Source organism: Coregonus lavaretus, assembly GCF_964263955.1.
Source record: "Coregonus lavaretus genome assembly, chromosome: 2".
Taxonomy (NCBI): domain Eukaryota; kingdom Metazoa; phylum Chordata; class Actinopteri; order Salmoniformes; family Salmonidae; genus Coregonus; species Coregonus lavaretus.
In genome coordinates, this window is record NC_139989.1 from 58,419,167 (window position 1) to 58,433,997 (window position 14,831).

Sequence of the window (14,831 nt, forward strand, 5' to 3'; positions counted from 1 at the left end):
CTTCCTCGTAGTCATGTGTATCCTCTGTCTCAGGAGGAGACGGCGGCTATGGAGACATATGTCGCCGAATCTCTGGGACAGGGATACATACGGCCATCCACTTCCCCTGTGTCATCGAGTTTATTTTTTGTGAAGAAGAAGGATGGGGGTTTACGCCCGTGTATTGATTACCGTGGTCTCAATCAGATCACAATCAAGTACAGCTATCCTCTCCCTCTGATTGCTAGTATGACGGAGTCATTACACGGGGCACGATTCTTCACAAAATTGGACCTCAGGAGCGCGTACAACCTGGTGCGCATTAGGGAGGGAGATGAGTGGAAGACAGCATTTAGTACAACCTCGGGTCACTATGAGTACCTTGTCATGCCATACGGTTTAATGAATGCTCCTTCAGTATTCCAATCGTTTGTGGACAAGATTTTCTGGGACTTGCATGGACAGGGTGTAGTGGTGTATATTGATGACATTCTAATATACTCCACTACACGCGCCGAGCATGTGTCCCTGGTGCGTCGGGTGCTTGGTAGACTATTGGAGCATGACCTGTATGTGAAGGCAGAGAAGTGTCTGTTCTTCCAGGAGTCCATCTCCTTCCTGGGGCATCGGTTGTCCGCATCAGGGGTGGAGATGGAGATTGACCGCGTTTCAGCCGTGCGTAATTGGCAGACTCCCACCACGGTGAAGGAAGTGCAGCGGTTTTTGGGTTTTGCCAATTACTACCGGAGGTTTATCCGGGGCTTTGGACAGGTAGCAGCTCCCATCACCTCCCTGCTAAAGGGGGGTCCGGCGCGTCTGAAGGACCTGTTTACCTCGGCTCCGGTGCTGGCACATCCGGATCCCTCTTTGGCGTTCCAAGTTGAGGTGGATGTGTCTGAGGCTGGGATTGGTGCTGTACTATCTCAGCGCTCGGGTACGCCACCAAAACTCCGCCCCTGTGCCTTCTTCTCTAAGAAGCTCAGTCCGGCGGAGCGTAATTATGACGTGGGGGACAGGGAGCTGTTGGCTGTAGTCCAAGCCCTGAAGGTGTGGAGACATTGGCTTGAGGGGGCTAACCACCCTTTTCTCATTTTGACTGACCATCGTAACCTGGAGTACATCCGGGCAGCGAGGAGGCTAAACCCTCGCCAGGCAAGGTGGGCCATGTTCTTTACCAGATTTGTATTTAAACTCACCTATAGACCAGGGTCACAGAACACTAAGGCGGACGCCCTGTCCCGACTGTATGACACAGAGGAGAGGTCCATTGAGCCCACTCCCATACTTCCGGAGTCTTGTCTGGTGGCCCCGGTGTTGTGGGAGGTTGATGCGGACATCGAGCGGGCGTTACGTACCGATCCTACTCCCCCACAATGTCCAGAGGATCGGAAGTACGTGCCGCTCGAGGTTCGTGATCGATTGATCTATTGGGCTCACACGTCACCCTCCTCTGGTCATCCTGGTATCGGTCGGACGGTGCATTGCCTTAGTGGGAAGTACTGGTGGCCCACTTTAGCTAAGGACGTGCTGGTTTATGTTTCCTCCTGCTCGGTGTGCGCCCAGTGTAAGGCGCCTAGACACCTGCCCAGAGGGAAATTGCAACCCCTACCCGTTCCACAACGGCCGTGGTCTCACCTATCGGTGGATTTTGTCACGGACCTTCCCCCCTCCCAGGGGAACACTACGATCTTGGTCGTTGTGGATCGGTTTTTAAAGGCCTTCCGTCTCATTCCTATGCCAGGTCTCCCTACAGCCCTACAAACTGCTGACGCCCTGTTTACACACGTCTTCCGGCACTACGGGGTGCAAGAGGATATAGTGTCTGATCGGGGTCCCCAGTTCACCTCTAGAGTCTGGAAGGCGTTTATGGAACGTCTGGGGGTCTCGATTAGCCTTACCTCAGGTTTTCACCCTGAGAGTAATGAGCAGGTGGAAAGAGTTAACCAGGATGTGGGTAGGTTTCTGAGGTCCTATTGCCAGGACCGGCAGGGGGAGTGGTCGGTATATATCCCCTGGGCGGATATAGCTCAAAACTCACTCCGTCACTCCTCCACTAACCTTACGCCTTTTCAGTGTGTGCTGGGTTATCAGCCGGTTCTGGCACCTTGGCATCAGAGCCAGATCGAAGCCCCTGCGGTGGACGAGTGGTTTCGGCGCTCGGAGGAGACATGGAACGCTGCGCATATCCATCTGCAACGGGCCATCAGGCGGCAGAAGGCGAGCGCCGATCACCACCGTAGTGAGGCTCCGGTGTGTGCACCGGGAGATCGGGTCTGGCTCTCGACCCAAAACCTGCCCCTTCGCCTAGCCTGCCGGAAGCTGGGTCGGCGGTTTGTGGGGCCATTTAATTACCTGAGGAGATTGAACGAGGTATGCTATAGATTACAACTGCCAATTAATTACCGCATTAACCCCTCATTCCATGTGTCTCTCCTCAGGCCGGTGGTAGCTGGTCCACTCCAGGAGAGTGAGGTACGAGAGGTTCCTCCGCCCCCATTGGACATCGAGGGGGCTCCGGCGTACTCAGTCCGTTCCATCTTGGATTCGAGGCGCCGGAATGGGGGGCCTGCAGTATCTCGTGGAGTGGGAGGGGTACGGTCCGGAGGAACGGTGCTGGGTCCCTAGGAGGGACATCCTAGACCCCTCCATGCTGAGGGATTTCCACCGGAGTCATCCGACTCGCCCTGCTCCGCGTCCTCCTGGCCGTCCCCTCCCGGCTGGAGCCGCGCGTCAAGGGGGGGGGGGGTACTGTCACGGATTTAGCCGAGGCTGCTCCTCGTCCTTGCTCGGGCAGGCTTCGGCGTTAGTCGTCCCCGGAGTACTAGCTGCCACCGATCTAGGTTTCAGCAATCATCTAGATTGGTCTGCTTTGTGTACACCTGTTTCCCATTAGTGTTGATGGTTTCCTTTTATAACCCCTGTCTGTCATTCGTTTGTTGTGTGTGATTGTTCTCCGTTTGTTTTCGGCAGGACTGTGTATTGCGATTATTGTTCCTCCCTGTTTTGGAGGTTTTGTTGTTTTGTACTTTTCATTACGTTTATTAGTAAAGTACATCTGCAAGTCTCTCGGTGTCCTGCGCTTGACTTCGTTCACAGCATAGACGTTTATCCTGACAGAGATTCCAATATTCCAATGGTTCCAATATTTGGAACCAAGGACTGATCACCCCAATCCACAAAAGTGGAGACAAATTTGAACCCAATAACTACCGTGGGATATGCGTCAACAGCAACCTTGGGAAAATCCTCTGCATTATCATTAACAGCAGACTAGTTCATTTCCTCAGTGAAAACAATGTACTGAGCAAATGTCAAATTGGCTTTTTACCAAATTACCATACGACAGACCACGTATTCACCCTGCACACCCTAATTGACAAACAAACAAACCAAAACAAAAGCAAAGTCTTCTCATGCTTTGTTGATTTCAAAAAAGCTTTTGACCCAAGGAGGGCCTACAGCAGCACCTAGATCTTCTGCACAGATTCTGTCAGACCTGGGCCCTGACAGGAAATCACAGTAAGACAAAAGTAATGGTGTTCCAAAAAAGGTCCAGTTGCCAGGACCACAAAAACAAGTTCCATCTAGACACCGTTGCCCTAGAACTCACAAAAAACTATACATACCTCGGCCTAAACATCAGCGCCACAGGTAACTTCCACAAAGCTGTGAACGATCTGAGAGACAAGGCAAGAAGGGCCTTCTATGCCATCAAAAGGAACATAACATTTGACATACCAATTAGGATCTGGCTAAAAATACTTGAATCAGTTATAGAACCCATTGCCCTTTATGGTTGTGAGGTCTGGGGTCCACTCACCAACCAAGAATTCACAAAATGGGACAAACACCAAATTGAGACTCTGCATGCAGAATTCTGCAAAAACATCCTCCGTGTACATCGTAAAACACCAAATAATGCATGCAGAGCAGAATTAGGCCAATACCCGCTAATTATCAAAATCCAGAAAAGAGCCGTTAAATTCTATAACCACTTAAAAGGAAGCGATTCCCAAACCTTCCATAACAAAGCCATCACCTACAGAGAGATGAACTTGGAGAAGAGTCCCCTAAGTAAGCTGGTCCTGGGGCTCTGTTCACAAACACAAACAGACCCCACACAGCCCCAGGACAACAACAACAACAACACAATTAGACCCAACCAAATCATGAGAAAACAAAAAGATAATTACTTGACACATTGGAAAGAACAAACAAAAAAACAGAGCAAACTAGAATGCTATTTGGCCCTAAACAGAGAGCACACAGTTGCAGAATACCTGACCACTGTGACTGACCCAAACTTAAGGAATGCTTTGACTATGTACAGACTCAGTGAACATAGCCTTGCTATTGAGAAAGGCCGCCGTAGGCAGACCTGGCTCTCAAGAGAAGACAGGCTATGTGCACACTGCCCACAAAATGAGGTGGAAACTGAGCTGCACTTCCTAACCTCCTGCCAAATGTATGACCATATTAGAGACACATATTTCCCTCAGATTACAGCGATCCACAAAGAATTCGAAAACAAACCCAATTTTGATAAACTCCCTTATCTGCTGGGTGAAAAACCACAGTGTGCCATCACAGCTGCAAGATTTGTGACCTGTTGCCACAAGAAAAGGGCAACCAGTGAAGAACAAACACCATTGTAAACACAACACATATTTATGTTTATTTATTTTCCCATTTGTACTTTAACTATTTGCACATTGTTACAACACTGTATATATACATAATATGACATTTGAAATGTCTTTATTCTTTTGGAACTTCTGAGTGTAATGTTTACTGTTAATATTTATTGTTTATTTCACTTTTGTTGAATATCTACTTCACTTGCTTTGGCAATGTTAACATACATTTCCCCTGCCAATAAAGCCCTTAAATTGAAATTGAAATTGAATTGATTTGAGAGAGCGAGAGAGAGAAAGAGAGAGGGAGAGAGAGAGACGTAGACAGAATGTGAAGTGAAGTGCAGTGTGTGTTTGAGCGTGTGCCAAGAGGACCGGAGAGCGCTGGCAATTTCCTCGAGACGCGGAGCCCCACCGCATCTCCCCGGGGAATTTCAAATCAACTTCAGATGTTGCAGCAGAGAATCTGCCCTCTACTGAGACTCCTGGGGGTGGACAGGGAGAAGGGGGATCGGCAGAGAGGGGGAGGTATAGGAAAGTGGGGATCTGCACTCCTCCAGAGGGGGTGGAGAGGGAGAGATGGGAGAGGGGAGAGAAAGGGGGAGAGAGGGAGAGATGGGAGAGGGGGATTTAAAGAGGAAAATGGGGATCTGCACTCCTCAAGACTACACACACAAGAGGGGTGAAGAGGGAGGGAGAGGATGGAAGGGGAGAGATGGGGAGGTACAGAGCAAAGGGAGGATTTCTGCAGTCTGATGTTTAACTCCTTAGCTGTCACTAGTGTCAACCCGAGGAGGTTTAACCTCCAGATGTTTAACATGTACAAGAGAGAAGAAGAAGAAGAAGAAGAAGAAGAAGAAGAAGAAGAAGAAGAAGAAGAAGAAGAAGAAGAAGAAGAAGAAGAAGAAGAAGGAGAAGAAGAAGAAGAAGAAAATCTGGTAATTTGTTTGGTGATACATCCAAGGTCACAAGTTCAGATCCATAAAACACACAAATAACCCTGGGGAGCGTAATTATGGAAATTAACCTCTAAGTGTACTGAACCACTAGGCCTAGACACCAGGGATCTATCTGAATCAGAATCACAGTCGTGGACAGGCAGTCCCACTTGCTATTCATGATGGGCTGACACATGCAGAGAGATAGGGACGTACAGAAGGGCTGAGACACACACATATAGAGACACACACATGCATGCACACCCACGCACATCCACACACCCACACATCCACACACCCACGCACCCACACACCCACACATCCACACAACCACACATCCACACACCCACACATCCACACACACACACATCCACACACCCACGCACACCCACACACCCACACATCCACACATCCACATACCCACACATCCACATACCCACACATCCACACACCCAAACACCCACACATCCAAACACCCATACACCCACATATCCACAAACCCACACATATGCGATTCGATAGCACCATTTGCAATATTTAAAGCTAGCTGTGGAGTGAGCTAATGGCATGTTCTTACCTCTGGTACATTTGCATAAGTGAACATGCGGCTGTCTCTTATCTATACCCATAATGTACCTTCCAGTCCATATCTACTCAACCATTCAGGATCACTTTTGCATCGGCATAAGACACACTGGTTTTGCATCGGCATAACACTGACCAACTCTAGCATCATACTGTAAATACATTTGGTTAACTGTGTAAAACGATTAGATTAATATTCTGTAAATATCATATAGCTAAGGTTAATATACTTGGCTTATAAAATAATCAATTATTGTTTCTAGAACATGGTTTCTAGAATGTCTGTGTGTGTTAGGTAAGTTCTTGAAAATCACTTCCAGTTATCACTGAGGTGTAGAATCATAACCATTAGCATGGCAGCAGCCCCCTTTTACCACTCAATACATGTCTTTGTACAGGAGAAGTCAGGAGAAGTCATGAGAAGTCAGGAGAAGTCATGAGAAGTCAGGAGAAGTCAGGAGATGTCACGCCACACCTGAAGGAACTCAATGACTAGATGAACAAAGAGCATTTCCCATGTTTCAAAAAAGAATGCTGTGTCGCTCTCAGCCCCACCCAGTCCCTATGCTACCCCACAGCCTACCTCCAGTCTACCCCCCAGCCTAGACACACTGTGAGCGCTCTTTCAGGGCCCCTGGACCCCACCTTACACCTCCCTGACACCCCACCTCAACACCCCACCCTGTTGAACCTGAGCGATACCCCACCAACCCCTGTATGTCAACAAAACCACAACATGTAAACAAACCCCTGGCAGTTAAGCAAACACCTCAGTGTGGTGTTTACACATTGTAATGATACCCACTGGCCACGTCCACTACCCAGCATGCATCTGGAGGGACCTGATTTCCATCACTGATTTCCATCACTGAAGACCTGAATGGGACACAGTGTTACGGAGAGAGTAGAGCTGTGGTCTAGAACTCAAGGCCTAGGTACCACGTCAGGGTAGCAAGCTGCTTTCTTGTGGCCCTCAGACTGAAATCAACCCCATGTAGATTGGGACCCTTGGAATACAGAAAAAGGTAGAACAAGGCCGGGAGGAGGGAGAGACAGAGAGAGAGAGAGAGAGAGAGAGAGAGAGAGAGAGAGAGAGAGAGAGAGAGAGAGAGAGAGAGAGAGACAGAGAGAGAGACAGAGAGAGAGAGAGACAGAGCGAGCGAGCTGTCAAGGCCAACATTGACTGATATATTGACTGTTCACATTACCACACAGAAAGCATCCACACACTCCTTACTTCAGCCTCAGGCCCTCGGCCATAGGAGACTCCATGCACAGCATCTCCCCACGGATCTCAAAACCAACTTACAAAACCGCAACAGCACCTTAACTCCAGCTCGCGTCCACTTTTATTTTCATTTGGTAAGCAAGGTCTTAAAATTCAAGAAAAATACTCAGACATACATCTGTGATATGTGTGTGTGTGTGTGTGTGTGTGTGTGTGTGTAAGTGTGTGTGTGTGTGCCCTACCATGCCCAGACTCCTACACTCCTACAAGAGGAAGTATCAGTTTACTATGGGGTCTACCCCTCTCATTCTAACTCTGGAAAGTCAGACCAGTTAACACAGTGAAGGAGGGAAAATAAGAAAAAGAACCCTGCTATGTGTTTCCATTCCACCCCGGTAACACTGGGAGTCTCATATTGGGGATCAAATTTTATTAAATCAGCTGCCATGCAGTTTCCACAACACGAGCAGGTATACACACACACACTTGCACGCAAGCACGCACACACACACCAAACCGTTTAGTCAGTCACACACACACACACACACAAACACACACACACACACACACACACACACACAGCAGACAAAGCAGTATTTGTATGGGCTGAGACATACTTACCTTTACCATTATTACACTCAACACATGGCGGAGCTAGGCTCTGATAGCTGTGTTGCTGCTACCTGGAAGGCTGTGTGTTAGTGTGACTAACTAAACGGTTAAGCTTCTGTCTGGTTAAATTGCTCTGCTGGCGAGCTGAGGCAGCAGACTCTGTCGATGCAGAAATGTTCTGACAATGGTTTTTACACTGTTACAACCACACCACAGGGACTTAATTCTGAAGGGACCAGTCCATTTAATCAAGTTTAAACAGGTGTGTGTGTATGTGTGTGTGTGTGTACCTTAATGACGTTCTTGTGTGTGTATGCAGGGTTGAATAGTTTACATTATAAACATAATCCGTTACACTTACTAGTTACCTGTCCAACATTGTAATCAGTAACTTTTGGATTACACAATCTCAGTGATAACTTTCAGTTACTTTTAGATTACTTTCCCCGTAAGAGGCATTAGAAGATGGGAAAAATGAATATTACCTTCTACTCAGTGGCGGCTCCTGAAAAAATTCTCAGGAGGGGCAATTTTTCTGATGATTTAGGTGACCTACACACATTTAAAAAAAGATATGTCCAGCAACAACATGAAGACAGGGGCAGCATATAAGTCAATACCAGAAGCATTTATTGACTGATCTCAAAAGTGTTGGCTTACCAGGGTTGGTGGAGCCCTCAGTTTCATCTTTGCCTCGCAAAGCTAACTCAAACACTCCGCAAAACTTCACACACTGGATTAGCCGGCTGAGGATGTGGCGGTTCTTGCTAATGTCGTAGTAAATATATTTGTTATAGTGAATATGGAATATGATATGTTGAGTAAAATGTTGTGCTAAGATCTATTTAGGTCAGGAGCTGGTTATAAGTTCTGTTCCTATCCAATAACAATGGACAAAAGGGTCCTATCTTGTCAGCCTTGTCAGCAGGTGGCCAAGGACAACACCCACGCCATAGGCCTCTCAGTTCTTCCAACTCACGAGTTCTTGCTCTGAGGACACACACACACACAAACACACACACACACACATCATCACTGTTAAACACACACACACACACACACATCATCACTGTTAAACACACACACACACACACACAAAAATCCCCTCTCTTAGGCTGAACATTTGAAGACAGAGAACCCGACTCAGAGCCAATGCAACAGTGACAGTAGCCTGCAGGGGACCTCGCCCAACTCATCAGGACCAATCAGAAGATCAGAACTACTAGATTGAACCTACTTCATTTATTGCATAAAATGTCTGCACACAATGTTTCGGGGCTCTCTTCAGATAATAATAATAATAATAATAATAATAATAATAATATGCCATTTAGCAGACGCTTTTATCCAAAGCGACTTACAGTCATGCGTGCATACATTTTTGTGTATGGGTGGTCCCGGGGATCGAACCCACTACCTTGGCGTTACAAGCACCATGCTCTACCAGCTGAGCTACAGAAAGTGGATACTCATGGATGCGCATTGCAATTGTAAAATGTCAACACAATTGGAGACACCACGTCATTTTTGGAGACATGTTATTGACAGTAAACTATTGTAGATGCGACTGCTAACTAACTAAAACATTTTAGCTGGCTAGCTAATCATCTTAGCTAAATGTGGGGCAAACAATTCAGTTATTTACCGTTAATTTGAGGGATTGGGGTGAAAGAAATCGAGTTACATGGTGATACTTTACGATATACTGTATTGACAATATCGCAATATTTTAGCGCTAGTTGGCTGTACCTGCACCAAAACACCATTATTGTTCCTTCATAGCTTGTTCTCAATATTTTCACATTGGGAGCCAATTTGTTTTCAGCACTTTTATTTCCATGACTGATCAAAACTCGTTCTCATGGCTTTCTGATCCCTCTGCAACAGACATATGGTGCGCAATAAAATCACAGTATCGAATCGCAATACGTATAGAATCATGAGACTCGCAATGCTGATGCATATATCTTATCGTGAGGTTCCTGGCAATTCCCAGCCCAAGTTCATTTGCCACAACAAATCTCTTCGCTAGCAAACGCGATGTCTTCTCCAAAACGGCAATGTGTCTCCAGCAATGTTTACTTTTTTGACGTTCTATGGCATCTCCACTTTCCAAGCATATATGACCACATGTAATATTTTGGTAAGTGATGCAAATAGTGAACTATGTAGGGCCAGGATGTAAAATATATGTAGCTGCAGCAATTTCTCTTATCTGATATGGTAAGTAATGGGGCTTAATTTATAGCTCCCTAAGAGTTTGACGAACGGGTCCGTGAACGCGATTCCAGATATATTTACCTCTGAATAAACTGCCTTTATTACACCATATCCACATCCAGTAAACTTGTGATTATCAACACTAACCTCATCGTTGTGGCGGCGGACAGCTAGCCTGTATCCCTCGTCATCCAGTTGAGTGAGTGGCAATGTCTTTTTTCGTTCGTACCAATTTTTGGAAAATCCTCGGGTGTAGGACTTTCCGCCTTTAGTAGAAACCTGTTGAATTATTAAATTTGGTCTGGGAGGTCCTAATTGTTTCGTTGCCAATTTATCTTCATTTGTTCGCCGACAAAAAGGAACTTTTCTTTCAAACAATCCACTCTTTTCTCAGTTACGTTCATGGTTACGTAACGTATGACGAAAGCGCGTAAGTGCAAGCCCACAGACACCCATTGAGATTGTATTGAAGGCTCTGAAATTTGAAAAAAATAGATTTTACATGGGAGTCTATGACAGAAGTTCTGGGCGATTTTCAATCTGACTGAAATCGCCCCAAAAGGGGGTGGAGCCATTTGAAGCACGACTTTAGCCTGATTCGACATTTAGTGGCAGTGTGGCACTGTGGCAGATCAGACGTATAGATTACAACACTGATAACTACTGTTGCCGTGATATAATTGATTAGAAAAAAAATCCCTTCCTTTTCCCGTTTGGCAGTGCGTCGCCCATATCGCCCTATTGAACAGGCCGTCCCTGCTTCTACTTCAATACAGGTAATAATACGATTAGGTTATATCTTTACATTAAAAACAAAAGTCTGTCACATTCCAATTAATTGAATACCCCTTGATCTTCAAAAATAGGACTTGGAAATATGGAAATTTAGATTAGCCTAATAGTTTTACCTGAGCATAACCCAAAAACTAAGGACCTAATAACCTACTCTGTTGTTTATGATTTTGTGTCATGGAGGACTGATTGGGCTTTTTGTTTCGAGTTGAAAAGTAAATGCTGCTCTCAGAATGGCATACTTTGAGCACTACCGAAAAATGCTATTTGCTTGTGAAAAATGAATGCCATATGCTGCATTTGTTATAGGCCTATTGTTTACATTTTTGTTGGTGACACTTTGATATCTTGATAATTTGCAACTGTTTAAGTCTATCAAAAGTGTGTGAGTTTGAACATGTTAGGCTTATGGGCTTTTTTTTTTATCAGCAGGAATTAGATTGAGGAATAAAAGCCCCACTCGTGCAAGGTCTTCTTAAATTAAACTCGTTTTTGAAAGTATGCCACACAATACCATTGGGGTCCGAGTTAAACAGGGAGGAACTCAAACTTTTATTCCATTGGCTAGGATCCGCTCTATGCAGCTGTTGCAAGAGTGCATTTTTCACTGGCTGTCCACTGAGGCGTAAACTTTTCTTAAACAGAAGCAAACGGAACGAAATGGGGATGGACCTACCTGAATTTGTCCAATAGAAACTCTCCTTTTGCTCTCTTTGCTACCGTTTGGTTCTTAAACGGTAAACGGTTTCCGTAATGAATACACCACTGATCGCAAAAACAATGATTGATAGGCAGCTTCAACTTCTTTAATTCAACCATTATTGAGTTAAAATACACAGATATATTTGTGAACAGACATCCACAACAACCACAATCCGTAAGGCGCAAATAGCTAAATGAGAGAGCAGCAGTGTGCTTGACATCAATACGCTATATACCCTACATATCAATAATAAGTGATATCCGTATCGCCCGTTGGCTACACCACTGCTGTCGTCCTTACCTCCAAGCATGTATTCAAGTTGGATAATCTTTGGATGCCGACAGCAGTCGCACCATTGGAAGAAATAGCATTGGAAGAAAAAGCTGCTCTTTTCCCACAATCTATCAGACACATTTTGAAGTGGTCTCTGGCTTGTGGTCAGACAAACTTAAATTTGTGCCTTTTTTCAATGCTGATTTGAATGTCATTGAGAAAACAGAACATTTTCAATTAATTTTTTCACAAACATTCTTTCTGAATTTAAAAGTAATACTAGAAGTAGCCGAATCATCAAATTTGTCAAAAGTATCTGTAATTACAGTTACATTTTTTTCCATTACTCCCAAACCCTGGGCGGAACATACTTAAATGTGAGCCTTTTTTCAATGCTGATTTGAATGTCATTGAGAAAACAACAGTGTCATACATTTCTTTTTGCGCAAACATCCTTTCTGAACATAAAAGTAATCCTACAAGTAATCATCTAGTTTTTCAAAAGTATCTCAAATTGGATTACAATATTTTTTGCTGGTAACGTATCGGGTTACAGTTACAGTTTCTTTGTAATCAGTTACATGTGCAAGTGCATGTGTTTGACATAAAGTCAAAAAGGAGAGTGAGAGAAAGCCCCCATACGCCAATGCAGTAATAAAGTGTTATCAATCACACTGAAAGATACAGTAATAAGGTGTTGTCAATCACGCTGAAATATACAGTAATAAGGTGTTGTCAATCACGCTGAAATATACAGTAATAAGGTGTTGTCAATCACGCTGAAATATACAGTAATAAGGTGTTGTCAATCACGCTGAAATATACAGTAATAAGGTGTTACCAATCACGCTGAAATATACAGTAATAAGGTGTTATCAATCACTCTGAAATATACAGTAATAAGGTGTTATCAATCAATCTGAAATATACAGTAATAAGGTGTTGTCAATCACGCTGAAATATACAGTAATAAGGTGTTATCAATCACTCTGAAATATACAGTAATAAGGTGTTATCAATCACTCTGAAATATACAGTAATAAGGTGTTATCAATCACGCTGAAATATACAGTAATAAGGTGTTATCAATCACGCTGAAATATACTGTAATAAGGTGTTGTCAATCACACTGAAATATACAGTAATAAAGAGTTATCAATCACGCTGAAAGATGCAGTAATACGGTGCTATCAATCACGCTGAAAGCCTGAGTAGATAAATAAAAGACAGATGTATTTGATTATTATTAGAGAGAGCCAGACTAGGGTTCTGTTATATACTGTAACATACCAAACAGCTGTAATAATGTAACCAATGAAGCTCTTCCACTACAGTAGAGGACAATTCAAATAGTACTTGATTAGGCTTGGCTCATTGTGCTACAGGTAGTGTGTGAGTGAGTGAGTGAGTGAGTGAGAGAGAGAGAGAGCGAGAGAGAGAGAGAGAGAGAGAGTGAGAGAGAGAGAGAGAGAGAGAAGATGAATAACTTCCAGACGTCACACATGGTGACAAGGAGAAGAGTGATGAAGTGGCTTTGGGATTTGGGGCATCTCAATACATCAAAAATGGAGAGATGGAGGGATGACAAACTGACAAAAGGCAGACTCTGGTGGCTAAGCTTTTTCACATTCCCCTCGTCACGTTCACACACTCCTTCTATAAAACAGGAGACCTGCCTGGGCGAGAAGGAAAGAACTGCTCTTACTTTGCAATCTCCATCCCCTCCTTCCCTTCAGACCTGGGTTCAGAAATTATTTGAAACTGTTCAAATAGTTTGTGCATTTCCTTTAGCCTGTCTGGAGTGCCAGATGGGCAGGGTTTGCACTTTTGGGACTATCCCATTGCGCCTGGAAATCTCAATCAAGCACAGCTAAAGTATTTAACATATTTCAAATACCAGTTGAATCCAGGTCTGTTCCCTTGTCATTCTGCTGTCTGTCTGCCAGCTCAACTGAACGGTGGATGGGATGGGATGGCGGCCATCTTGGCAGCATCTGTATTTTCCCTTACATACTTACTAAAGGCTGATTTTCCCTCGGCTCGGGTCACCAAAAACAAGGTGTGCTCGCTCTCTCACTCTCACTGGGGAGGCCCAGCGCAATCTGGGGCCAATTTGAGGATGGAATTGGGCATAACGGTTGCCAAACTGTAAAATAAAAATACTGTTCGGAATACACTGTCATGTCACAGACAGATATGATTATGATAATCTGTATTAATGTGACCGCAAGTACATAAAGATAGATTAAGACTAACCATTTTTGGCACATGTAGGCCTATGTACATTAGGCTGTGGAACAAGCTAGCATCTGGAGTTACCTACAGATAACAGTAATGTAATGATATGGTTTAAGTGGAAGACAATAGGAGAACAAATGGGTCTATGTCTGCTCATCATGCTGCTGTGGTGAAAGCCTTATCACATTTACCACCACAACAACATAAACAAGAGCAGTTGCCATGACCATATTTAAGTATATGTACACACTCAGACATGAACGCACATACGCAGGAAGGAAGTTCATGTGCCCTCAGGGAGACAGCAGCCCACTCCCCAGAGGCATGACAATAGGTCCCATTCTGTTTCATCCTCACCCTCCCCCTTCTCCTCCCGCGTCTCCCTGTCCTCCTCCCCCTGACCATGACTAATGACTAGAAAAGACACCAACACAACAACACCACAGAATCCATCAGAAACATTCCACAAAATAACAACTCATTCAGACATAACAAATATCGACAGTCCTACGTCATGATATTGAATTTCCTCCATTCCATAAACAGACAGACAGACAGACATTGACGACTGAAATTCAGAGTGTCCTGAGGTGTACTGTTGCCTCTTGTTTTTCACACTTCACTTTCTC